The sequence below is a fragment of the Canis lupus genome, chromosome 37, assembly GCF_048164855.1.
Source record: "Canis lupus baileyi chromosome 37, mCanLup2.hap1, whole genome shotgun sequence".
Lineage (NCBI taxonomy): Eukaryota > Metazoa > Chordata > Mammalia > Carnivora > Canidae > Canis > Canis lupus.
This window is the reverse complement of record NC_132874.1, coordinates 14,185,353-14,212,497: the sequence shown is the minus strand read 5'-3', so window position 1 is coordinate 14,212,497 and position 27,145 is coordinate 14,185,353. Positions and strand designations below refer to the sequence as shown.

General features: G+C 38.7%; 1 protein-coding gene and 1 long non-coding RNA gene across 6 annotated transcripts in view; one reads left to right on the top strand and one right to left on the bottom strand.

The window, feature by feature from the left end:
• Nucleotides 1-27,145, top strand: part of PHACTR1 (phosphatase and actin regulator 1) — a 555,008-nt gene that overhangs the window by 130,690 nt on the left and 397,173 nt on the right. The window lies entirely within an intron of this gene.
• Nucleotides 1-27,145, bottom strand: part of LOC140625995 (uncharacterized) — a 97,737-nt gene that overhangs the window by 11,643 nt on the left and 58,949 nt on the right. Inside the window, exon 2 of the long non-coding RNA XR_012025236.1 lies at nt 8,441-8,755. This is a non-coding gene — a long non-coding RNA (uncharacterized lncRNA). The remainder of the gene's footprint in view (nt 1-8,440; nt 8,756-27,145) is intronic.

Genomic DNA, 27,145 nt, shown 5'->3' with positions numbered 1-27,145 from the left:
GAGTAAGAGTAAGTAATGATGTAATGATGCCTGTGGGAGAAGTGAGGAGTCAGGTGGGGGTACATGGAGTTATGAAGGTGTTTCTTCCTCTCCAGCCCACCACTGGCATCTGGGCAGAGGTGTTGAGACATTTTTGGGGATGCCTGTGTCAGAGTGTGAGATGGTGTGTAGCACAGGGGAGGTATTGAGTGCTCCCTAGTTTAATACTTTATCTAGGGTGCCACTGGTGCAGCATACCAGGCCAAATGGATGAAACATTCTTCTTAAACATTTTTTATTGGCTTCAATTTTACTTATTTTTCAACGTATTCTTATTATTTAAAACTCAAGGGTCTCAAAAGACTATACACATGAAACAATCTCTCCCGCCAATTACTGGTATATATATATATATATATATATATATATATATATATATATATATATATATATTAGGTATCCCTTGTGGAAGATATTTTCAAAGAAGAAAATATATGTGGAAGGGCAGATTGAATAGTGATGTACTATGTTTTATTTAGAGGTGTATTTTTTACCATGGTTTCATGTAAAGTAAGATAGATATTACTGTTTCTATTCTGCTGACAGGACAACAGGGAGAAGTTAACACAACCTAGGCTTAGTACCTTTTTGGTGGGAATATCCAGATTAAGTTCCAGTTGGCGAGTGAGGGAGCACAGATGGAAGAAAAGAGTAAAGATAACTATAAACGAAATTTCCCACATACTAGTTTCATGCTTGGTTTTTTTGAATAGTTACAAAGAAGAAAGTTTTCAATTTCTTTGAGGCAAAAAAAATTTGAAATCATTAGTGTGTCTACATTGTTTCTTTATAAAATTCTATAAATAATAATGGTCTTTTATTTAATATCACAAAAGCGACAACAATCATGGTCTTGGTGAATTAAGCACCAGGGCCTTTGTTTCAGCTTGAATTACTTTCTGGAACTTACCAGGAAGCCATCAACCTCACCTGACTTTTAAAGGCATTGAAAATACGCCCACAGTAACTTAAAATATTAAGGTAATATTAATTCCCAGGCTCTGATTTTTAACTCCTGTCTTTCTCTTTCTCACCTGCCAACTCTGCTTCTTTTTTCAGTTTCAATTTCAGCATACATGATGAGAAAAGATACTTTTTAAAATGTATTTTTTAGAGAGAAAGCACACCAGCAGTGAGGGGGGGAACAGTAGGAGAGGGAGAGAGAAAGAGAGAAAGTGGACTCCACGTTCAGTGTGGTGCCTGATATGGTGCTCAATCTCATGACCTTGAGATCATGACCTGAGCCTAAATCAAGACCCGGTTGCTTAATTGACTGAGCCACCCAGGTGCCCCATAAAGGTACTCTTTTTTTCTACTTACCAAACAATGTATCTGAATTTTTTGGTAGCAAGTTTAGTGAACTCATAAAAGCAAAGTCAAAATCTTGATTTCTCTTGAACTTGAATTGTCAGAATTTTATCTCTTTCATCTATCTCTATTCTGGAAGACAGTAACACTGTTCCAGCAGGAAGGACTTTAGGCTGAACATAGAAGTGGAAATCTCTAGCAATAGTGAACTGAAAGGTGAAGAAGCATCCTCAAATACTACTCAAGCTATCATCTTTGCAAAATTTCCAGAACAAGTGCAACCAAGAATGATCAAAAAAGATACTGTGTATCCCAGAGAGGCATTCATTTAGCTTTGGTGTCCACAGCTAGGAAAGATAGTTGAAATACTTCCTGTGCAATATTGCTAGAGTCTGAATTACATACTTTGAAAATCACAGTCTTTTAGTTACAGAGAAGAAAATTTTTCTATGAAAGCAAGTACCTCCTCAGTAATTCACTTATAATTTGAAATATTTAAAATTATTTCAAATATTAACTGCATTCACAATCTTCTCCAGGGAGCCAGAAGTTTCTAAACAGTATTATCTCATCACTTCAATTAGTTCCTAATGTGATGAATAAATAGGGCATATATTTAAAATCTTTTTCATCCTACTTACAAAAAAAGAAAAGATAAGCAAGAAACACCATTTATTCAACTTAGTACAGTTAGACCAAATCAAGAGATGAGACAAACCATAAAAATCTCTTTCCAAGGGATCCCTGGGTGGCGCAGCGGTTTGGCGCCTGCCTTTGGCCTAGGGCGCGATCCTGGAGACCTGGGATCGAATCCCACATCGGGCTCCCGATGCATGGAGCCTGCTTCTCCCTCTGCCTGTGTCTCTGCCTCTCTCTCTCTCTCACTGTGTGCCTATCATAAAAAAAAAAAAAGTCTCTTTCCACAAATTACCACCCTACCTTAAGGTAGCTAAATGGTCCTGGGCAAGTAACTTGACAACCCCAAACATCAGCTTTTTCTCTATAAAGATGGGATTAAAGGCCTTCTTTCCAGAATTACTGTGAGTATTGTAGAGCTATATATGTGAAACCAACAATCCGGTGTCTGACAGTAATAGATATCTGTAAAAACTATTTGGAGCTTGTATAACAATATCACTTCACTTAGTGGCCTAAAGCAACACAAATCTATTATTTCATAGTTTCTGCAGTCAGGAATTCAGGCACAGCTTCACTGGGTCTCACAAAGCTGCAGTCAAGTGTTGGCCAGGGCTGCAGTCTCATCTGTAGGCCCAACTGAGGAAGAATTCATTTCCAAGCTAATGTCACAGTTGACAGAATTCAGCTCCTTGTAGCTGTAGGGTTGAAGAACTTGGATTTTTACTGACCATTGGCTGGTGGACCCTCAGTTCCTAGAGGCCACCTTAATAAGGCCACTTGCATTATCAAACCAGCAAAGGAGAGAATTTCCTTGTGTCATGAAATCATAGAAGTGACATCTCATCACCCTGGCTGTCTTTTATTGAGTAAAAGAAAGTAACAGTTCCTGCTTACTCTAAAGAGGAAGAGATCCTACAAGTGTATAAAAATAAGAAGAAAAGAATCATGAGTCCACCCTAGAGTCTGCCCACCATAGCGTCTGATACCTAATTCCTTCTTTTTCTACCTTACCAACTCTTTCTTATTTTTTGGTTTCTATGTCAGAAGACCATGACCTCTGCTGTCCATCAGGATATTCTTTGTGTAGGTGGTTAAAGATGGTACCTTAGAGTTTCCTAAAAATAAAATAGAAAAAGACAGCTTGAAGTGGAAAACACTTAAATTACTGTTTTATAACAAGTTAACTTGTGTTCTGTAAATTTATGTTAGGTAAAATTTTGTTAAAACAGAAGGCCTTTTGTTTTCTCTTGTTGCATTATGTTTTTTATGCAATTTTGTTGGACTGTGTTCAGAAAATTATTGTGAATTAAAATTATTGAGTATAGAAGCACTCACAAAACACAGACACTACAACATAATTTTGCTATGTAGCCTGGAAGTGGTTGTGGATTTTGTTCCCTTAAGTGTGGTTAGAAATAGCCACAAGCCCCAACATGAGACAGAATGGCATCAATGCCAGTGTTGGTGATTGTAGGTAGTTTGGCCATGTTTTGTATGCCCTACTTGCATCTCCAGTCTCTGGGGTTTTTGAGAACCAGGTCTTCCAAGATGGTAGGAATTTGAATGATTGTAAGGCTATTGCTGCTGATGATAACAATGATGGTGACGGCTAGCTAACATTCGCTTGTATTGATTACATCCCAGTTATTCTAACATGCTTCATATATGCAATCTAATACAATCCCATGAGAAAAGAACTATTATGATTCCCGTTTCACAAATGCAGAGAGAGAGCCTTAGACAGATTAGAGTCACATGGCAGGCGAGCAGTAGGGCCTAGATTCTAACCACACAAAGGTTTGATCTCAGAACCTCAGAACATGAAAAAACAGGAACTGTAAGACACAAACAAGAAGACTAATGATAGGTTAAATACAATCTTCAAAATGTTATGGGACTATCTTGCTGGGATGGATCAAAGTTTCACCTGTGGCCAAGGAATGGTGTCAGCCCTTGTCTGACACCCACCCCATCTTAGCTGCTGTGAATGTACATCCAGATGCCGGCAAGCCATTTTTCCTTCTCTTAGAGCCAGTCAGTGGGGAGTAGAGCAGCACAACCATAACCCCCTCTGCCCCACATAGAGCCTTTAGTGGGATTTGGGAAGGGTCAGGCTTGTACTATGCAATGAACAAAGTAGGGCACTTCTGTGGCAGGCTGTCCCTTCTCAATGCTCCATGGGTCCTACATGCTACCCCCCTACAACCAGGCTACCAAGATAACCCTGTTTCCTCACACATCAGCCTCCCAACCTGATTCCAATGTCTGATGCAGTTAATAGAAGCAGAATACTGGTCACAAATACACCAAAATGTGCACATTTAATGGACAGTGAGTCCCTCCATATCACTGGATACATATCTCATTAAATTAAAATGAATGAAGACTAGTTGGTTATATTCCACGTGCCCACCTGGGCCAGATGTGCTGAAGTTAGGCTGTGCAAGAGGAAAAATTAAAGATCTGGGCAAGAAGGCAGGAATGTAGGTGTAATAGTTCCACAAAGCAAGAACAAAGGATCATGACCATTTATATACTTCTGTCACCAGAGATCACTCCCAACCCCAAAGCAACGGAGTTACATATTGATGAGAAATCAGGAGCAGAATTTTTATGTGGGTGTCCCATAGGAGACTTTGTGGAGATCTAGTTATTATGTCTCACTAAAAATCATTTTCAGACGTTTATATACTTTTCTCTTTTGATGTTAATTCCTTCAAGAATGAATTGTATAGATATTTACAGAAATTTCTTTTAAAATGTAGAATGTCTGATTGCAGTCAAGCCAATATTTTGGCATGTCTGATCAGTTTTCTTTGAACATTGAGCATTCATTCCATTAACTTACTCCATCATGCTCACGACCTAAACATGACAGAGAAAAAGTTTTCATCCATGAGAAAGAAGCTAGTGGAGCCAATGTCCAAGAAATCCCTTGTAGAAACAGATTTCCAGATACTTGAGTATGGAAGGAGGCCTCCTCCACACCACCCAATGGACCTGCTTCCTCACCCACATAGAGAAATACCAGTGCTTCACAGTAGGGGAAATTTCTGGAGCTACTATATAATACAGTTCCAAGTGAAGTCCTATGTATTAATGGGTAATTTAGCTATAGATTTTCTATACCTACACCTATATTTTCTATTCTTTTTAATAATTGTATTTATTTATTTACTTATTTAACTTTTTGAGAGAGACAGCATGAGTGTGGGGAGGGGCAGAGGAAGAGGAAGAGGGAGAGCCAGAGAATCTTTTTTTTTTTATTGGAGTTCAATTTGCCAACATATAGCATAACACCCAGTGCTCATCCCGCCAAGTGCCCCCCTCAGTGCCCATCACCCAGTCACTCCAACCCCCCCACACTTCCCCTTCCACTACCCCTTGTTCATTTCCCAGAGTTAGGTGTCTCTCATGTTTTGTCACCATCACTGATATTTTCACTCATTTTCTCTCCTTTCCCTTTATTCCCTTCCACCAATTTTTATATTCCTCAAATGAATGAGACCATATAATGTTTGTCCTTTTCCGACTGACTTGTTTCACTCAGCATAGTACCCTCCAGGTCCCTCCACATCGAAGCAAATAGTGGGTATTTGTCGTTTCTAATAAGAGCCAGAGAATCTTAAGTGGACTCCCCTGCTGAGCACAGAGCCTGACACAGGGCTCCCATCTCACAACCCTGAGATCATGACCCGAGCTGAAATCAGGAGTCCGTCACTTAACCTAGGTGCCCCATATATTTTCTATATCCACACACTTTTCACCATCTCCACAAAAATAAATAAATAAATAAATAGATAGATAGATAGATAGATAGATAGATAAATAAATAAATAAATAAAGTTTGTATCCTCCACCCCAAAATTATGTGTCTCCTAAAGTAGTGACTATTTCTTCTTGCTTTTGTATTTAATTTCCAAGAGTGTAATCAATGCTTTACAGAGGAGTGCTGGGCATGAAGGAAGCATTTAATAAATGCTTGCTGCATTGAGCTGGTAAGGAAATAACTCTGCACAGTCAGCAGCTGAATTAACTTAGTGAGTGACATGATCTCGCTCTCTTGGCCATGTTCAGACAAGACCTTGGGGACACTAGGGTACCCTGGCTACACGAGAGTGAGTAGCAGCAAGAAATATGATATGAGCTAACTTTGTTGCTTTCTAGTCTATTGCATAGTAGCACTGTGGTAAGTTCTTTGAATATACTTACTTATTTTGGGACCTCTGGGTGTCTCAGTCGGTTAAGCATCTGACATTGGCTCTCAGGGTGTGATCTCAGGGTCCTGGGATCAAACCTTGCTTAGCAGGGAGTCTGACTTCTGCCTCTCCCTCTGTCCCTCCACCCATTTGCATGCTTTCTCTCTCTCAAATAAATAAATAGAATTTTAAAAATATATATATTTATACTTCTTTTAATTTTCACAATCCTTTAAGTTATGAGATAAGGAAGCTGAGATTTGGAGAAATTAAGTGACACAGTCAAGGTCAGACATCAAATATGTTGTCAAATCGGGCTCTGACTCCAAGGCCATGTTCTTTCCATTAGACTAATGTGATACTTGCTTCTTTTTCTTGCTCGCTGTATAGTAACATCATCCTACTAAAACCGAAGTATTTGTACTAAGGTGGTAGAAGAGGCCACAATCTTGGACTTGCTAAGTTCTGGAAGGATCTTGTTAAGATGCAGTTGGGTCTTCAGAGTTTCCCTGCTTTGTACACTTCCATTTGAAAGGAGAAAAGCACAATATATATAAATTGAGCATCAGATATCAAGATTTTTCTGTTTTGTTATATCACTATGAAAATAAGAATAATTTTTAAGATGCTGATGACGATTAAAATAAAATTTCTATCATGCTTGGGTAGAAATGTCCGTCAAACAGAGTAGTTTGATATTTCAGTGTTTACTGTAACATTCAACTCTCAAACTGGGAGACTAGAGGGGTGCCTAGGTGGCTCAGTCAGTTAAGCATCTGCCTTCAGCTCAAGTCATGAATCCAAGGTCCTGGGATCAAGCCCCACCTTGGGGTCCCTGTTCAGCGGCAGTCTTCTCCCTCTCCTTCTGCCCCTCACCGCTGCTCATGCTTTCTTTGTCTCTCTCTCACAAATTAAAAAATAAAAATCTTTAAAAAGAGAGAGACTAGAGCTGATAGTTTTAAAAATAAGTACTTTGTTTAAAGAATCACATAGAGTTGGCAGGGAAGGAGTGCTGTAAACATTTTAATTTTACACTAAAATTCATTTTGATAAGTATCCTGCTTTATTTGGTGTATCTCTTGTGGGAATAGTTAGGAGCTGACAATCTTCTCTTCTACTGGTATTATCACTTAATTAAGCAACTTGTTTTAGTTGCCTGAGGGCTTCTACACCTTTATTTTAAAAATAAAAAAGTACTCTTTAGAACCACTTATTATTACCTTGACAATCTACTTCAGTGTTATGGCTTTATACAAAGCAATCATGAGAGGTTATTTTTATGCCATTGGAAATAAGGACTTTTATTCTATGATAACCACCCAACACTGTATTTCTGCTACTTAATAAGAGACCTATATAAAAAAATAAATAAAAATATGTATGCAAAATCAGAATGAGGAAAAACTATATTTGACTATGAAAACTGCTGCTTATCTAATGTTCTACCCTTAAAAATCTAATTGGAAAATTTCTAAAAGCAACCAGATGGTTAATTTGCATTATTCAGGTATAGTTAACTTAATTATTTAAAGCATAATTTCATGTCTTCCCTCAGTATTATACACTACATAGAAAATCTTGAACTTAAAAAAAAAAAAAAAAGAAAATCTTGAACTTTTGCCCACATTACTAAGAAAAATACATTATAAAAGTATATCATATTTTCTTGTAATAACAAGGTTACAAGTAGAAGGCTGTGTGACCTTAATAATGGCCCAATGTCATAAATTACTGATGATCCATTTAAAGGAAAGTATATAATTTCAAGTTGTAAAGATTATTTTAAATAATAAAACACAAGGACGTCTGTGTGGCTCAGCAGTTGAGCATCTGCCTTCAGCTCAGGGCATGATCCCGGGGTCTTGGGATCAAGTCCCACATCAGGCTTCCTGCAGGGAACCTGCTTTTCCTTCTGCCTATGTCTCTGCCTCTCTCTCTCTGTCTCTCATGAATAAATAAATTTAAAAACCTTTAAAAAATAAATAATAAAACACATTTTAATAAATGCATTTAACAGTAAAGATATTTTTCTAAGTTTTGCAAAAAACTAACATGAATACACTGTAATGATTGATTATTTAAAGAATTTTAATGTACCATAAGGCCCAATGTACATCTAACACATAATTATATATATATATATATATATATATATATATATATATATATATATATATCTCTTCTGGCTTACAATTTGACTTATCTCCCCTTCATTTGCTATCTGAAATAAACATTTTCTTTTAAAAAAAAGTTACTTTTTTGTCATCTGTTATGTAGAAAGACCTTGAGGTGATGTTTTGATGATCCAAGTATCTTGAAGTTGGAACCAGTGGCATCCGTCTCTCTTGTTTAAATCCCCTAGAGTGAGAAGAATATGCAAAATTTCTCCTGACTAGCTAAGAGCAGTAATCAATTTGAGTCGATTTTTGAAGAAATTAAAATAAATGTCACTTCCGTAGGTCTTCTAAGAACTTTAGCTCTGGGAGCATGGACAGCAGAAACCTTACACCTCTCGTCTTTGACTGATCTCCTTTTCATTGTTTCCGTTTCAAGGACAATTGTATGGGAGTCTGGAAGAAAAGAAGAAATACAAACAAGGAGCCTTAGCATTGGTGATGATGCTAAAAGGTTGGGGAAAGCAGAGCAAGGAGACTGGGAGCTAGCAGTTACACACACACACACACACACACACACACACACACACACACACACACTAACTTAGAAATATCTATTTCTTTTGAAGCTGAGGGGTAAACCAGTTGCTTGGAAATCATTGTTTCCTTATACATGATGTGTTAAACTATGCATCATAAATTGACAACTGATTCCCACTGCCAATGAGTGGAAGGTCAAGGATTACAGTCCTATATGAGCAACTATGCTTTGCAGATATTCAAAGCATGGTTAGAAAGACCTGATATTGAGCAGAGGAGATAATATAGGTAACAGGCCTCATATTGGTTATGACATCTTGGCAATCTATGAGCAAAGTTCCCTTTGCCTTTCATTCAGAAGAGGTCATTTTTTTTTTAAGATTGTATTTATTTATTCATGAGAGACACAGAGAGAAAGGCAGAGACACAGGCAGAGGGAGAAGTAGGCTTTCTGCGGGGAGCCAGATGTGCGACTCCATCCTAGGACCCCAGGATTGGGACCGGAGCCAAAGGCAGATGCTCAACCACTGAGCCACTCAGGTCTCCCAGAACAGGTCAATTTAATATTTGCATTTATGTAAACCTTTTATATGGCCATAAATGCCTTTTTTTTCTTTGAATAAATACATTGTAGTAGAAACAAAATAGGTTTTAAGGTCAAATAGATATGAGTCTGAACTTCAGTTCTGTCCATACCAGCTATGTGTCCTTGTACAAAGTGGTCAGTGTCTCTGACTCTTAGATTCCTCTTACATTAAATGAAGTTTAAATTTCAACTAAGAATCAACCATCCAGCCAAGAGGAGCTGCAATCATGTAGGTAAGCGCACAGGTCTTGGTGCTCTTGATGATGGTACAGACGTTGTTCTAAGCATTTGGGCCACTCAGGTAAAGCGTACAGACCAAGTCCTTTTTCTTAGGAGTTTCTATATCGGTAATCAACTTCAGGAAATAGTAGAATGTCATTAACATACACGAAACACTGTATTGTAGACTGAATGGACTTGAGGGGATATCTGTCTTGTAGAGCCTGCAATGATTCGAGAAATATTTAAGGAAAGAAATAAGCATTAGAGAAGTAGGGAAAACAGCAGCAGAAGGTACCACTGGCGAAATTGGTGAAGAGACGTCTTGGAGGAGAGTTCAGGACCTCAGCTAAAGGATCTGCAGGTCTAGAAGAGAAACTTCTCTCCCATGTCAGCCTTCTAATGGTAGAAACAAATAAGTACAGTGAAAGCTTGAACAGCAACAGGCAGCCACAAATCACCTGGTTGCACAAAGGGTCACTTGGTTGCAATCTCCCCAGAATAAGATTCTGAAGACACAAATTTAAAAAACTACAACAGGTGTATGCGTGGTGTTTGTATATGTTTGTGTGCATAGTTATGCACAACTGCATCTGGGTGTTAGAGTCTATATGTTTCAAAACTTTTTAAAAAATTTACAGTGTGATTATGTGCATGATGTGCTTATAAATCTTTGCATGATCTATAGGGAAAGTGAGGAAGCGCCGTAAGTTATTTTGGACTCTTTTCTTCTTCACCAGATCCCATGATACTTAGGTGTTACCCATCACATATGCTACCAGGTGTTTTGTGAATCCTTCCCGATTCTCTCCTGTGTATTTTAGTCTGTGCTGCCAGGCACTTGCTCATTCTTCTGCAGGGAGGAAGGAATGGAGTACAAACATGTCACAGTGAAGAATCCCCTTAATGCTGAGCATTCCTTCTGCATCAGATGGCAGTATTGTCATCCATGGCACAGCAGGCATTTCACCTCCAGGATTACTATTTCTGCTGGGCACAGAGACACTCTCATGTGCTGAGATTATTATCATATATATGGCTGTTGTGTACTATTTATAAAAAAAATATGCCTGAAAGGAAGATAACTCCTGAGGTTAATGCTTCTATTTAGCATGCTCCCCACAGGTTGGAGCACCCGATCTCTGTGCTTATTAAATTCCTTCTGTGGGCTCTGCTACGGGATTGTTCACATGCGTTCCTGTGATGCAGGTTATCTTATCCCTTTTAAAAGGGCATTTGTCTCATCAAATGACAGCATTCTCTTAGATTCTGCAAAAGTAATGTTGATTTATTTAAAAGAGCTCTCGTATTGCCTTTAAAATTTCATCTGATAGAGTAAACAATTTGCTGTGAGCAGACCCCATGCACTTGCTAAACATAGATGTCTCTCTTCCTCTTCATGTTCCAAAATCAAGCCCATGAGGTAAATAGTTGAAATGTAATTTGTTTGCAGATAGCAAAAGTAAGAACTGTGGAAAGGAAATATTTTGAAACCATTTCTAAAAAAAATAAAACAGATTTCAACACTATGGAATAAAGACTTCCCTTTGGAAGGATGACTTTAGCCATCATGTTGGTATTTGACTGTTGTTCAGGGCATGTACCTGGTGGACTGCCTGGCACATAGGAAGAGCTTAATAAATGTCTGCCTAGGGAATGGATTGATAAATGTTCACATCGAAGAGAGAGATCTTAAATGTTATGCTCTTTTTTTCTTTTTTTTTAAGAGAAAAAGACCTCTCATGAAGGGGTGATTATGTGGGAAGGGGCAGAACATGAGAGAGAGAGAGAGAGAGAGAGAGACTCTTAAGCAGTCTCCACACCCAGCACAGAGTGGACATGGGGCTCCACCTCATGACAGTGACACCATGACCTGACCTAAAATCAAGAGTCTGACACCCAATTGACTGAGCCACCCGGGTGCCTCTTAAATGTTAAGATTTTAAATGCAATGGAAATGGAATACTCTGATGCCACCTGTCAAATATTCCTTTTGGGATTACACTGCAAATTTCCCTCAACATAGCAATGTTTCTAAGGACTCTGCTTTCACAAGTCCCATTTCCTTTCATATTTAAGGATCCCTACTGCTAGGTGAGTGTGCCCTATGGGCAAGGTGCCCTTTTAGAACAAAGCTTTGGGTAGACCCTGAGTTTAAGGTCCAGAGCACAAGGCACTCACTGATGTTGCTTACTCATCAAAATCAGATTTCTTATGTGTAGATGGGGCAAGAGCTTTGGATGCTTTTTTAGGCTTTTTACAGTTATACATTTGCTTGTTAACCTTTGAAATGGTGTTGTTAAAAGATAAACTGAGGCATATTAAAAATGTTAAGAACTTGCTTGAGCAAAAATCAATTCAAATTGGACAACACAAACCTGTCCTCACTCTGTGACAGGGAACAAGGGACAAAACTTTTACAAAGAAGCAGAGGCAGGGTAAGGAAATTATTTGATTGGCAGAAACGTAAGGGGTTGCATTATTTGAGAAAGCTCAGTTGGCAATTTTTGGTTGGTTGTTCTTAGGTTTCAATTTTTTAACCTTGAGGCTTTTCATGCTTAGGTTTGATTTTGCTTACTAGGCTACTAAGACATTAAAGCCACCTTTGTCTAAAGGCCTCCTTATTTAATTAATTTAACAATATTAACCCCACACAAATATTGTAACTATGGAAATTTAAAATGTTATCACTTGGGGCACCTGGGTGGCTCAGTCGGTTAAGTGTTCGTCTTAGGCTCAGGTCATAATCCTAGGGTCCCAGGATTGAGTCCACCCATGTCCAGCTCCCCACTCAGCTGGGAGACTGCTTCTTCCTCTGCCCCTTCCCCCGCTCATGTTTGCACTCTCTCTCTTTTAGATAAATAAAATCTTTTTAAAAAAAATAAAACAAACAACAACAAAAATACCAGTGCTCCGTGTGTGTGTGTGTGTGTGTTAGCAGGTATAGATCAATGGAGAGCTCTGAATCAATAATATATACACATATAGTTATTGCTATTAATGTTAGTATTAATACTAATATTGATAATGGCTAGGACCTATTAGCCCAGAGAGAAGTGGTAAAAATATGAAAACAGCCATAAAACCCCAATGAGAGCACCCTTCTAAGGCCATCTAGTAAGAAGAGAAAAAATTTACAAAATACATGCCAAGATGTTTCAGTGGTACAGTATTCCAGTAATAAGCTATTTAAAAAGTGTTGCTTTATATTCAGGAGACTCTATTCCCAAAGGCTGGGAAATACCTAATATATTTGGAGATATTTCCATCCAAAATTGATTTTAAAAAAACAAAATGAGGGTTTAAAGGAGCAAAACAACATTCCTCAAAATTTACCTCTTTAAAACAATTTATTTCTCAATGATACCATTTAACGGAGGGTTTTAAACTATTTGCAATTTCCCATATATTATTTTTTATTTAGGCTCTGATGTACCTCCTCATCTTGACATGGTTAGGAGAGTGTTTCCTGGGAACAACAGCTGATCATTGAGTGATGCTAGTATATGTACATTATATACATAAGGAATAGTATAATAAATGAGCCGTAATAATTCAATGTTACCCTTGCAACAGTGCACCTGGATTTTTGTGAATCCAGCCACAGCTTTAAGCTGGACCAATAACACATTATAAATAGAATCAAATTAACTAACCACATGGAGATTAGGCCTGTGTGTTCACATCTTGACCTTTAACTATCAGAAGTAATCACTTACTGATGGAAGACCAAGTCATGCCCATTGTTTTCTGCTTATAGTCTTACCAACATACATAAATATACATACATGTATTTCAAATATGCAAGATTTTTACCTAAACACTAATATACATAAGGGTGGTTGTTTCATGTTTCTTTCTTCCTACCATCTCCTTTTCCCAAGCTCCTTCAGGCTCCATTGGGCTGGATCAAGGCACCAATTCATTTCAATTAAAAATTCAGTGCAACTGGTGGAGACGTTTATTTGGAAATTTTATAGCAGTTCATTTAGAAAGGAGAGTGGTAGTGGAGTTTGATAAAAAGGTTTCTCAAGACAATTGGTTTGCAATATGCCTGAGGATTAGCTCACTTTAAAGGACATTTAATAGCTTCTGTTGCACATCCTGATAAACATTTCAGTGTAACTGATCACTTTGAAGACAAGACATGGGAACGTAAGCAGACGTGAGAAAAATAGCTAGGTTGCCGGTTCTGAACTTATTTTCAAATGGCTTTCTGCCATCAGAGAACACTAAATAAATTCCCTTGAGAAATCCACCTCAATTTAAAGGAAGCAAATCTTTCTTTTTTTTTTTTTTTCTTTTTGTTCTTTTAAAGAAAGTGCTGTAAGAGTCTGGATTAACAGCTGAAAAATCAAGACATTCATGAGAACCACTAAAATGCCAAGGAAATGGAGACTTTTTTTTTTTTTTTTTGCCTTTCTCAAAGCACATTTAATCTGACCACCACCAATTATCAATGATTATTCTATCTAGAATTTCAAAGGCAGGTAATTTTCTTCCTTACTACAACTCAAATTACTCTGCAGATGACGCTTTGTTCATTCTGCACAATGCAACACCCTACAATGGTTGAGGAGGATTCCACTTCTCCCCAGCAGGAATCACCCGGTATGGCAGTAAGGAAACTACTGAATTCGATGCTACAGTTTCTCAGCTTATGAGCAATAACAGAAGCTCCCTGGGAGTGTGTAAGAGAATGATCCTATTAGGAAAACCTCACCCCTCTTTGGAATTCTAGAAGACTTGGCAGCAGAGCCACTATATAAAGCACTTAGGTTTCTGTGGGTGCAGGCCCAAGAAGGTACCCCAGTCAGCCAGACCTACAAGCACCAACTTATAAGAACACTTGCACCTACTCGGAAGGGGAGTTTCCCTGAGCTGGGGGAGCAGCGGGATGAAGAAGATGATGGGTGGTCTGCAACCCCTTGTGGAGAGAGCCCATAGGCAAAACCCAATGGAGACATGGATTGTGAGTCAGATCTGAGGAGAAAGAATGTAATCGACAGCACCCATCACTGCAGCTGACAGCTGGACTGTGAGCATGCGGGAGAGGTAGTCTTTGGACTCAAAAATAACAGAGTGATGCTTAGGTGAAGGCCAGGACTCCATGTGAGTTGAAAGGGCAGGAGCCAGTGGGTTTTGAGATTTTGCTGTTACTGATACTGCTAGTGCTTTGCCAGAGCTGGTGAGGCTTAGGAGCATTCAGATTGCACCAGCTAGGACACCAACAATCATGTTCATAAATGTTGTATTCTGTACAGTATTTAATGGCTTTCCCATTCTCAGATAATCAGAAAATAATGCAGAAAAGGTCTTCCCTCTTCTGTCCCCAGGACTCCTATGAGTATTTGAAAAACAAAACAGAAATATAGTTCTTGGCCATAAAGTTATGTTAAGAGGTTTAAGGTTCCAAAAAACAAATAAATGTACATTTCTTCAAATTGAAGGAGTCAATTGCTTAGTCCCTGAGATTTCCCTAGGGACTTCCTTCTATAAAAATCAGAGCCTGCTTCTTTTTCCTGGACTGGCTTTGAGATCTAGGGAGGATCTTATCTTCTGCTTCCCTTGTCCCAGCACGTCACAGGATTTGACTGCCAGGACTGGAACTGGGAGTCTCAAGGATTCATTTTGCCTTTTGCTTCAGTCAAATTTTATTTCTTCACCTCAACTACCCCTTCTTATCTCCACGCCTACCCTGCACTGGTTTCCTTCCTCCTTCTCAACTTCAGGAAGCTACTAGAATAACGGTTGCTGTTGCATTCTCCTGATACCTGCTTCTTCCTCTGCATTCACTGCAGCTACTGCTAACAGACGCTTGTATTTTTTCCACCAAGTTCAGATACAGATGCAAAATTCTTCCCAACCTGTGCTCCTGGCAGCCACCCCTGGTAAATCGACTTTGCATAATGAATGAAATAGATTTGCCATTCCTCCTATATGACAGTGCCTGGAGAAGGGAAACTTACTCCATCACTTGTCCTCCTTGTAGAAAAAAAATCTCTTTTGATCTCATTTGGATTTCCCAGGAGCCTAGAGCCTTATTCAGCATCTGTATTAGTTTCTGTGAGCTGCCATAACAAAGTACCAAGAAGTGAGTGACTTAAGACAATAGAAATTTATTGTCTCACAGTTCTGGAGGCTAGCAGTTTGAAGTGAAGCTGTCAGCAGGGCTGTGATCTCTCTGTCAACTGTATGGGAGGGTCCTTCCTCGCCTCTTTCAGCTAGTGGTATTTGCTAGCAGTCCTTGGCATTCCTTGGCCTGTAGATACATCACCCCATCATGTGGTGGTCTTTCTTCAGTGTCTTCACATTACCTCCCCACTGTGCTTGTCTATATCACAATTTTAACTTCTTATAAGGACACCAGTCATATCAGATTAGGACTGATCCTAATAACTTTACTTTAAATTCCTTAAATCTGCAAAAATCCTATTCTGAGGTGCTGGAATTTAGGACTTCAACACATCTTTTTTTTGTTTGTTTGTTTTGTTTTGTTTTGTTTTGTTTTTGCAGAGGGGAAATCATTAAACCCACAACGGTGTTCCAATGCCCTGTTTTAATACACCCATATAGTATAATTCTTCCCAATTTTACGAAAGTTTGTGTGTTCACACATCTAAAACATTATTCCTTACCCAGATTGTACAAACTGGGACATGATCATTCCACACTCATACATAGGCAATAGATCCATGTAAACATGTTCCTGAATGGACTGATCAATGAGACTACTTACCATGTTCCAGGGAAGTGGGTGCTGAGCCAGAGATGAAAAGGATACAAGATAAGCTTTGGATTTTAAATAGTCAACTCAAGAAGCTTGGAAGATGATACATAGATACAAATTTAAATAGTAATCTAGGACATTAATAAGGTAACACAAGGAAACAAAGTACCATTGGGAATAGTGGTGGACTGTAATGGCATTAGAAGACATTACTGCAAGGAAATACAAGAATACTCAAATCTTGTAATTAGTCAACCCCCTAAAAATTTCCTGAAGAAGACAGATATAAGTAATAACAGTCTAAAGCAATAAAAATACCATTTTATCATTAATTACACACATATCCAATAAGATAATGTGGCATGGTGGTAAAGATGAGTTAAACATAGGATTCAGGAACTGAGTAGTATCATATATTTCACATAGCTCTATTTTGATTTTCCAAATCACCTTAATAGTCTGACAGATTCCACATACCTATTAATAACTAAAGAATTTTGAACTTAGACCTTAAATTTTCTTTCATTTTTTAAAAGATTTTTTTTATTTATTCATTTGAGAGAAAGAGACAGGGAGACAGAGAGAACACAGCAGAGGGAGAAGCAGACTCCCTGCTGAGCAAAGAGCCTGATGCAGGACTAGATCCCAGGACCCTGAGATTATGACCTGAGCAGAAGGCAGATGCTTAACCATGTGAACCATCCAGGCACTCCCTAAATTTTCTTAAAAGAAAAAAGAAAAATTGTAAACAATTATGCAGTGCTGTGCTGAATGTTTTCCTCTCTTGTCCTGCATTTCAGGAGCTTTGGTTCTACTATTTAAGAACAACACTTATGGGTATGTTCTATTATGTGGTAAGAAGGACCACGGTCCTGAAGAGAAATTCTCATGAAGCCAATTTAAAGTATCAATGACCCAACTATGGCCAGGCAATGGCCCACAGCTGGGGTGATTCATACCTTTCTCCCTTCCCTTCACACAACCCTGTAAAAACAACCCAACTAACAATAGAAAATAATTAAAATCTTACAAAGGGAAATCAGAAGAATCTGACTTAAGGGTATGATATGCAAAATTTCTAGAACTTACTTCTGGAATATAAACTCCTTATCCATCCGTGCTAAAATAGTAACAATCTCTAGAAATCATTGACTCTTGGATCTGAAGAGTACCAAGAGGTAACCGAATGCGTCACGTTGCTTTGACAGCACTGGACATAAAACATTCTACACAGAGGGGCTGTAATGTGTGTCCTAAAACCTCTAGGCAGGCAATCCTTGGTCTCTGTCAGAAACCTTTTTTTTTTTATCATATCACATCTTGAATAATCAACAATTCATCCTTCCTTTTAACCTAAGTCTCTGGCACTGCCCATTGCACAGGACATATAGTAAGCACCTATTAAATGTAAAGAAAAAAAAAACACAACGCACTTTAGAATGTATAAAAATCAAATAAGAAATAATCCTAACACTTGAAAAGTTTAGTCCATTGCAGAAATGGCAAATCTCTGGCAAGGGTGTCACCACTGTCCTTGTTCCTTGCAGACACCATTAATTGATCACATTCCCCCTCCCCCTCCACTGGTGGACATAGTTTCAGAATCCTCAACACAACATCCGGGCAGGCAAAAGACATTGATTAAATTTGGCAGAGGGGATGAGATTGATTCGTTAACCACAATTGGCATATCACCAATAATGACTCCAGTTATATATATACATACACACATACTTATATATATGCTTATATATATATATGCTTATATATGGTAAGTAGAGATTCAAATAATGTGGTAAAAGAATGAAAAGAAAGGACAATTTATTCTGAGTGGTTGAAACAGAGTAGGCTTCCTGGAGGAGAAAGTATTCAAATAAGACTTTATAGAATGACTGTGGTGTCAGCAGGGACAACTTTGGAGCACAAACCTTCCTTACTGGGACAGCACAGGAGCAAAGGCACATGGTGTGTGTCTGTGGAACTCTGTGAGTTGATGATCCCATGCGACTGGGTTCTGAGGTATGTATAAAATGGGGGCAAAAGTAACTTAGAGTCATGTTATTCAAGACCTTCAATGTCATAGGAAATTTTTTTTCCTGAGGTAATGGAAATGTTGGGAAGGAGAAAATAATACACATATTAATCTAATCAATTTCTTTAAAATAGAACCATAAATAGAATCACCCATTCCTCCAAAGAGCTGCCAAGCACGAGGGTCCTCCAAAAGCCACTTAAAGTTTTGTCATGGAAATGTATATGTTTCTCTTTTGTTTCATTTCCTCAGATGTAGGGTAGTAGGCCAGGCTAATAGGATGTATTTTTGGTTGACCTGCTTGTCTCAGAGGATATTTGCACCTTGTTAGCATTTAACTTGTTTCTGTCAAATCCTGGAAATCCTGATAAAACATTCGCTTTGTCGTGTACCTATGGAAGTGTCACTGTGTGATGGATGGCTTTTGTCCAGGGACTTCCTGAATACCTTATGTTTTGAAATTTGGCTCTGAATCTGCAAACGACATGAGAACAATCTGATGTGTGAATGAATGGGAATACAAGTCAGGAATTTATCATTTTGGTCACTTCCTGGCAGAGTGACTTACGGTCAGTTCCTGATTTCTCTTAATTCCAGAGCTGTACAGCCCAAAGCATAGTAAACCTTGAAATTAATAGTCACAATCGAAAGCTGCTAAACTGGAATAAGAGTGTGACCAAAGGCAATATATATATTTTTGATGATTTTGATGATGATGGTTTTAAGGGAGTCTACCAGTGGAAAAGTCTACCAGAAGTCAACTACTGCCCTATCTTCTTGGGTCCTCAGGGGACCTATCATTGTTTAGTCTCTTCAATTCATTAGGTCACAGTCTATTTAAGTTTAATTCCAAAAATTCTCTCTTTCCTGAATTATCTAAAGGACTACTGCAAGAACAAAAGCAAATCTTCCTTTGTGATCAGTCACATATACAAGAGCCCTGTGGTTACAGAGAATCCTACTTCCTGCTGCATCTTTAGTCTAACCATCATCAGGACTCATTATCAAGATCCTAAATTCTCCCACCTTAGCTACTTTGCCTCAACCAGTTCTTGGAACCCCTTTTTGCTTGAGAAACAAGCCAGGAGCACCCTGAGCGTTCTCATCTTTGCTCAGGACTAAAGACAGAGAATGTGCTCTCCTGAGCAATGGGACCAGGAAAGGGATCATGTGGTATTAATGAAATCTCAGAATCTTTCTCAGCCCATGAAAATTGAGGCCTCTTCTTGTTCATTCTCTGTTGAAATCAAAGATTACTCTCTTCGTGAAGTACTGTGTTTCAAACAGATGCAAGTAGCCAACTAAGAAAAGTATAATTCCCAGACACAGAATCTGGAAAGCAATCTCCTGTTCTCAGTAAATAGTTCTGTGTACGAACTAGATCAAATGCTGACTTTATTCACAGAATGCTTGTATTTATTTTTCCTATTAGCTGTTTCCTGCCTGTGGGCCACAATTAGATGGGAATTCATTGCTTAGATAAAAATTAGGTCAAGTGTTACCCTAAGAAAAAGGATCTATAAATTACACTTAGAGCACTTAAAACCAAATTAACATAGTTGCATGCTCATTAAAAAAAAAAATACTAACATTTTCCTAGGCAGAAATATTACTCAGCTGCTGATAAAAATAATCACACTGAATCAGCTAACAATATGAGTTTATAGTTTGGAGTTTTTTTAATATCACCAAAGCCTGAGACCATATCTTTTAGCCTTTTACCAGGGTTAATGCCTCTTAGGACTGGTTATGATTCTCCCACTCTTAAGACATGAGATTCAATCACCCCGCTTCAGCCAAACTCTGTGGACACAAAATAAGGGATGTGTAGTCACAAGATCTAGGGTTAAGTTCTGAATTCACCACTTATTCACTGCAATCTTGGTCAGGTCATTGCAGTCATTCAACAGACAAGTATTGAATGTTTCTTCCATGCCAGCTCCTGTTTTATGCATTTGGGAGGCCAAGATTAAAAAATACAATCTGATTTCAATAAATTTACTGTAGAGTGGAGGAAGAGATATGCAATATGAGAGTTGAAATAATGGAGGTTATGGAAGTCAACACAGAACACACAATGAGTTTAGGAAAGGACTGGGAAGACCTTTTAAAGTGACCTCACAGTAATATTGATGAATTCCCCAAGAGTCTAGATATCATACTTTTTATTACAGAAATTCCCTTTGTCAAGACCCCAGTGCCCATGAGGCTTGGGGAGGTCAATTCATGGTGATCATACCCCTAGAAGGCTGAGGTAATTCATGAATTTACAGGTACATATATAACTTCCCAGGGTATTGGATAATCACAACTGAAGCCTTATTTTCTCATCTGTCAACAGGGCAAATAGTGATAATACCAATACTTTCCTTAGATACTTTCTAAGTGTGTGGCTAAGTTTGGAGATCAAAGTCTGGATATTAAAGTATCAACCATTCACACAGTGTTGAAACCACCTAGTGCTAAGTGCTTTACATGAATTCTTTTATGGAGTCCTTCTGCATAAGGTTGTAAATATTTGTATGATAATTTTATAAAGGAGGAAACTGAGATTCAGAGAATAAATAACTCACTCAAGATCACACAACTAATAAGTCTCACAGCCAACTTTTGATGCTGGCTTATTCTAAAACCTGTGGTGTTAGACTCCAAGTTTAGAATTTCCTATGAAGTAATAAATATCTCCAAGAACTATAGTAAATGCAAACACTTTCACTAGAATGACTTAATAAGATGTGGCAGGAAACAAAAAGGAGCTAATGAAAATAATTGCTAGTTTTGGACACTACCATCATAAGTTACTGGCTATTCTTTTATTTACCACCTACACATACTTTTTTGCCTATTGAAATATATAGTGCTTGGTATATAACCATGAAGGAACTGTCCCAAGCCTACACTATCTATATCAGTGAATGACACTTACAACCATTACAAATAAGTAATTTATAGCTTTTCTTTCTTGTTCTATACATACTGATAAGCCTTTGCCATGGCTTGTATATTTCAAGTGTATCAGGAATTCTATACTGTATGAGTAGTGTGTACTAAATGATATTTAAACATGATACCATGGTGGGTGTTATGTAGACCAAAGTCCAGAGGCATTGAGAGAAGGTAGCAATCTAGGGTTTTTGGTGTTTTTTGGTTTTTGTTTGTTCATTTGTTTTACAGTAGCAGCAAACACACTTCCAGAGCCCTGTGTACAAAGTTCAGTCTTAGGGAACAGAGCTAAGAATTAGACCATTATCCAAGGAGCCTGCTTGGCCACAAATGCTGATTGAGCTCTTTTCGTGGTTATGGATGGTGCCTCATTAACCATATCTTTGTACACTTGCCCAGAACCAATATGTTCACCATCATTAACTAACATGGACTCTTAATACATAAGGACAACAGATGTTAATTCCAAATGCACAAGAAATTCTCCAGAGAGAACCTTTTAAACATTGCTGGTATTATTAGACACAGGGCTTTTAGGGCTAAGAGGTTTCAACATCCATAAGGCACCATTGGGTTTTCTATAAAAATTCTCAACCATGGCTTTAGAATGGTATCTTAAGTGCACTGTTGTTCCAAGGTTATGATGTAAGGGTTGCTTGACAATTACAAGATTAATTGCTGGTATATTACATAAACTATACCACTTTTGTTGGGCAAGGCAGGCAACATTATAAAGTAGATTTATAGTTTTAGACCACTTTCAGAATGTCGCTACCCTAAGCATGTGGTCCACAGACAGAATGCCATTGCAGGGCTGTGCCTTTTCTTCCCCAAACATCTCACACACTCTTGATATGCTGGTGACTAAAAACTATTTCCTCAATAAATTAGAAACGAATTTCCAAAATGTAAACATTTTTGTTTGTGTAGGAGTTAGGCAAATGGCCATGGCTCTGATTTCTTGAGAGAAAGGACCCATGGAGAGGCTGAAAAATGGTCACCCAAGTCTCCGGCTCAGAAGACGAAAGGCAGTGTGTGTAAGGTTCTGCAAATCTGGATCTCATTTAGACTACACACAGGTCCTGTTAAAGAAACATGTGTGAATAATAATGGCATCTCCCAGCTTTCCTTAGGCTGGGACAGTTAATCCACGAACCTCAATTTGGAACGTGCGTGTTAGTCATGTGTTCTTTTTTTTTTTAAGATTTTATTTTATTTATTCAAGTGAGAGACAAAGAGACTGAGACAGAACATGAGCAGAGGAGAGGAGACAGAGGGAGAAGTGGACACCCCACTGAGCAGGGAGCCCGACGCAGGGCTCCATCCTAGGACTCTGAAATCATGACCTGAGCCTAAGGCAGACACTTAACCAATTGAGCCACCTAGACACCCCTTAGCCATGTGTTATAGTGAAATATATATTGAGTTGAAGAGAAGAAACAGAGTAGTAAATGCTTTACCTAGTGACTTCCCATCATTGCACTATTGTAGACAAAGAGGTCATCTGCTCTGAGAGGAATAAGCATGCTGAATGCACACAGGAGCTTGGTCCTCTTAAAAGAAGGGCAGTTGTGCTCTCTGTTTTACTTATGTCAGCTATGGAAACCCAGTTTACCCAAGTTTTTCTTGGTTGTTTTCTTTAGCTCTTCTTTAAACTCATAACTAGTCATACTTTCCACTATACAAATAATAAGCGTGAAATATAACCTCATCACTTCTGGCAAGCTAGAAATCAGATGCACATTTGAGTAGAGCCCATAACTGACCCTACACTACAATAGGTAATTTTGATGATGTCAGATTTAGTTAACATTTGAAATAAATGGATAATGTACATATAAACATATATTTGTAATATACATGAACCTGTATATATATATACACACTTTACATAAACTTTTTATGGACATATAGATAGTAATTGACATATACTAACATATATACTAGTATATAATGTACTAATATATAAAAAACATACTAATATATAATAGAGTATATAATAGATATAATTACGTATATGTTAAATATTATGCTAAGAATGATTCATATGTTGGTGGAGGTGAAGGTGAGAGGAATCTACAGATCAAATACAGTGGAGTCACAGCCAGGTCAGCTGGAAATCACCAGAACTGGGAGAATGTGAGAAAAAGAGAAATGCATCTCTGTGTCCTTATCAGGGTCACTAGCACAGATGGAGTAATGATACTTATCACAGTGATGCTTATTGTTCCAGGGCTGTATCTTACTCTCTTTCAAGCCCAAGAGGGAAGGGGGGTGGTCAGTGTCTTATTATCACTCCCTCAGCTGTTGAGAAGTCCAACACTGTCTAGGCCAACACTCCTGCTGTATTATTATCATACAGCACAAGGTCACCAATGCAATTAGCAGGGTTGAGAAAAAAGAAGAAAGGAAATTAAAAAGGTTCCACTTTGTTTGATAATGTCTGGACAACTTAGGGACTTCGAGAGACTAAGAACATCTCTGTGTGCTTTCCATTACCAATTAATCAGAGCAAGCTGAGATATAAATTAGCGCATTCATACCTAGCTGTGACTAGGGAGACCTCTGTGCAATTGGGACAACTGTGTTGCAGTGGACAGAACAATGGTTTCTGCTTTGGAAGACATGGATTCGGGATCCCTGGGTGGCGCAGCAGTTTAGCGCCTGCCTTTGGCCCAGGGCGCGGTCCTGGAGACCCGGGATCGAATCCCACATCAGGCTCCCCGTGCATGGAGCCTACTTCTCCCTCTGCCTGTGTCTCTGCCTCTCTCTCTCTCTCTCTCTCTCTCTGTGCGACTATCATAAATTAAAAAAAAAAAAAAAGGAAGACATGGATTCTATCTAAGGACTACTCCTCATCAGTTGTGTCTCTGAGCAAGGCATTTCAGCTTCCAGAACCTGAATTTTTCACCAGTAAATGGGGACTCTCAATGATCCATGAAAGGGCTTCATGAATTCTAAAGTTTGATAATTACAGCATCATTTACTAACCAGTAGTGTAGGGAGAGAAGTTATGAAGTTGGAATCTTTATTGTATGTATTAGCCATCTCAGGCTGCTAGAAAATATCATATATTCGGAGGCTTAAACAACAGACGTGTATTACGCAGATCTGGAGGCTGGGAAGTCCAAGGTCAAGGTGTCTGCAGGTTTGGTTCCTGGTGAGGGCTCTCTTCTTGGCTTGCAGATGGCTATCTTCTTGGTGTGCCCTCCCATGATGGAGAGAAAGAGATCTCTGGTCTTTCCTCTCCTTATAAGGTACTAAGCCTATCATAAGAGTTCTACTCTCAAGATCTCATCTAAACCTGCTTACCCCCATAGTACCCCCATCAACTGCCATCACATTGGGTTTAGGACTTTAGCATATGAGTTTTGGAGGGATACAAACATTCAGTCCATAAGACTGACATAGTGAGATGACCATTGTTTTTACTAACCCAAAAGAAAGGCGGTAAAGACCAGAGATTATGAAATGTCTGGAAAGAGTTCTTCCCATTTGAAGGCCAACAGCCGCAGGCAGGATCTGACCACAGAAGGACAGTCCAGTACAGCATCCTTAGGAAATAAGTGTGTCTTCTAAATGAGGTTTAGAAAGTCAAGTTTGAATAATCACTGTTTCATCTTACAGTATAAAATGATCATTGATTTGGTTGTTTACCTTCTTCACAAAATGGTTCACATAACAATGGTTATGTTTTACCCACTCTTAAAATAATAAAATATCTTCAATGTAATGCTAAAATAAAGATAAAGCTCAATTGATTCTGCAGAATTGCAGGGACAGCCAGGTGCTGAGTGGCAGTTCAGGGAAGACTGGTTCGGTAGCAATTTATGATCTATGAAATTTACTTGTAGCAAATCTAGGCAAGGTAAGCAAGGAGCAGAGAAGATAACATTGAGTTTCATACAGGATGCTAAGGTGTCGTGAATTTGGTACCATGTGAAATATTTTCTGTTGATGGGGATGTCCAAGATTCTTACTTTCCTGTCCTTGACATAGAGTAGTAATGTAGGCTCAATGCCTGAATTCTTTGGGCATTCTTACTAATCCCTGACTGTCCATCACAAGTAAGGAAGATAAGGTGTGGGTACATTAATTCACTGTTTCTCAAATTTTTGCTGCGTGTATAAGAGGGGTCACCTGAAGGAGTTGTCCACATATAGATTCCTGAGTCCCATCCTCAGAGTATGTAATTGAGTTGCTGGAGAGGCGGGGGAAACCTAAGAATTAGCCCCACATATTCCCAGGTGATTTCAATGCTGCTGGTTCAAAAGGATGATGTTCTTTCAAACTCCATGTAATTTAGAGAGGAATTATACCTCAACACTGAGTCTTAATGGCTAAGAAATAGTTGCTTCAGCTAATTTGTCATTTTGAAAAGATCAGATGAAAACTCAAGAGATGAACATGAAGCTCTACACAGACTAGCACATAGGACTTGGTTTCCATTGAGGGATTCCTCAGTAGCTTAAAAGATTTCAGATTTGATTTCTATAGCCCAGCTTTTCATAGTCACCTGCCTTTTTTGTTGCTGACTTTCTGCTTTGTGTCATTGATTGAATAGTCGTCCTCTCTATCTGCACAACTGAATTTGGTGTGTTAGTGCTGGCATATTAGTGCTACCTAGGGGTAGGCAAGAGTAGGAAGTAGGGGGAGAACAGGTAGGAGGTCAGGTGAACGATGCAGCCTAATTTGCCCAAATACTGGTCCCAGCTTTTAAAACTGAAATGTTCCCCATTCCAGCAAACTCCTCAGCCTGGACAAACCAGGAGAGTTGGTCACTTACTCTAGCAGAAGGACAGTTTGCCAATGACCTTGGGGGAAGAGTAGGGAGAGAGAGAAGGAAATGACGACCTATCATGTCATTCATATTCACACTACTGCTTCAGATTGGTGAAATCCTTAGACAGTGATGGTATCACGGGAGCAAAATAATATCTTTTAATACTGATGAGTTGATTTGATGAGTCACGCCTGCTGCCTTCCACCTAGATTCCAGTGTGAGGCTAGTGTTGAAATAACTGCTTCATGGATCCAGATGTGTGAGTTAGTCCCTCTCTCTGTGCTCTTTTCATCTTTAGTTCCCCACTCTTTTCACTCTCTCTACTGGGCACCCTTGTATACTTCTCTCATAGGCCCTGTGCTAGTTGTTCGGTAGTTCAAAGCAGTCCTAAAGGGTCATTATGGAGGCTTCCTCATTCTCTACTTATCAGTGCTATTCAAATATTATAGTTTGCAAAGCTATAAAATTAAAAGTTTTAAAGTCTTGATTTTCCAGGACAGTTCCACTTTCAGAGGACTTGTTACATTGTCCCAGCAAGTATCCTTAGCCTCCCTGGTTTGGGAGATTAATTTTTGGCTTGCGAGGTTTGATGTTATATATTCCTTCAGCTGTAAAGCCTTATGATTCTGTCCTCCCCTCAAAAAATACAAGTGACTCCATAACGAACTTCAATGGGGGAACTCGAACTTTTGATGCTTTCCTTTCTCTAAGAAAGGCACTACTCTCTGACAGGAACAGCTGAAGGGGACTCCAAATTACTCTCTTTCTCACTCAAAGAGGGATACAGGAAAGAGAAACAACTCTTTCAATTATGTCTTACACCATCTGTGAATAGGCATGGTACCCAGCAAATCTCAGCCTAAGCAACAGTTTTAGGGAAGAACCATTACGATAAACAATATCAAAGAGTTTATACTTTCACTGTGCCTAAGTAATTCAAGCTGATGGTGATGTTTGTGATTGCAGACTTAAAGTTCTCACTTCCTCTCATCCAGAACAAATGGTACATCAAG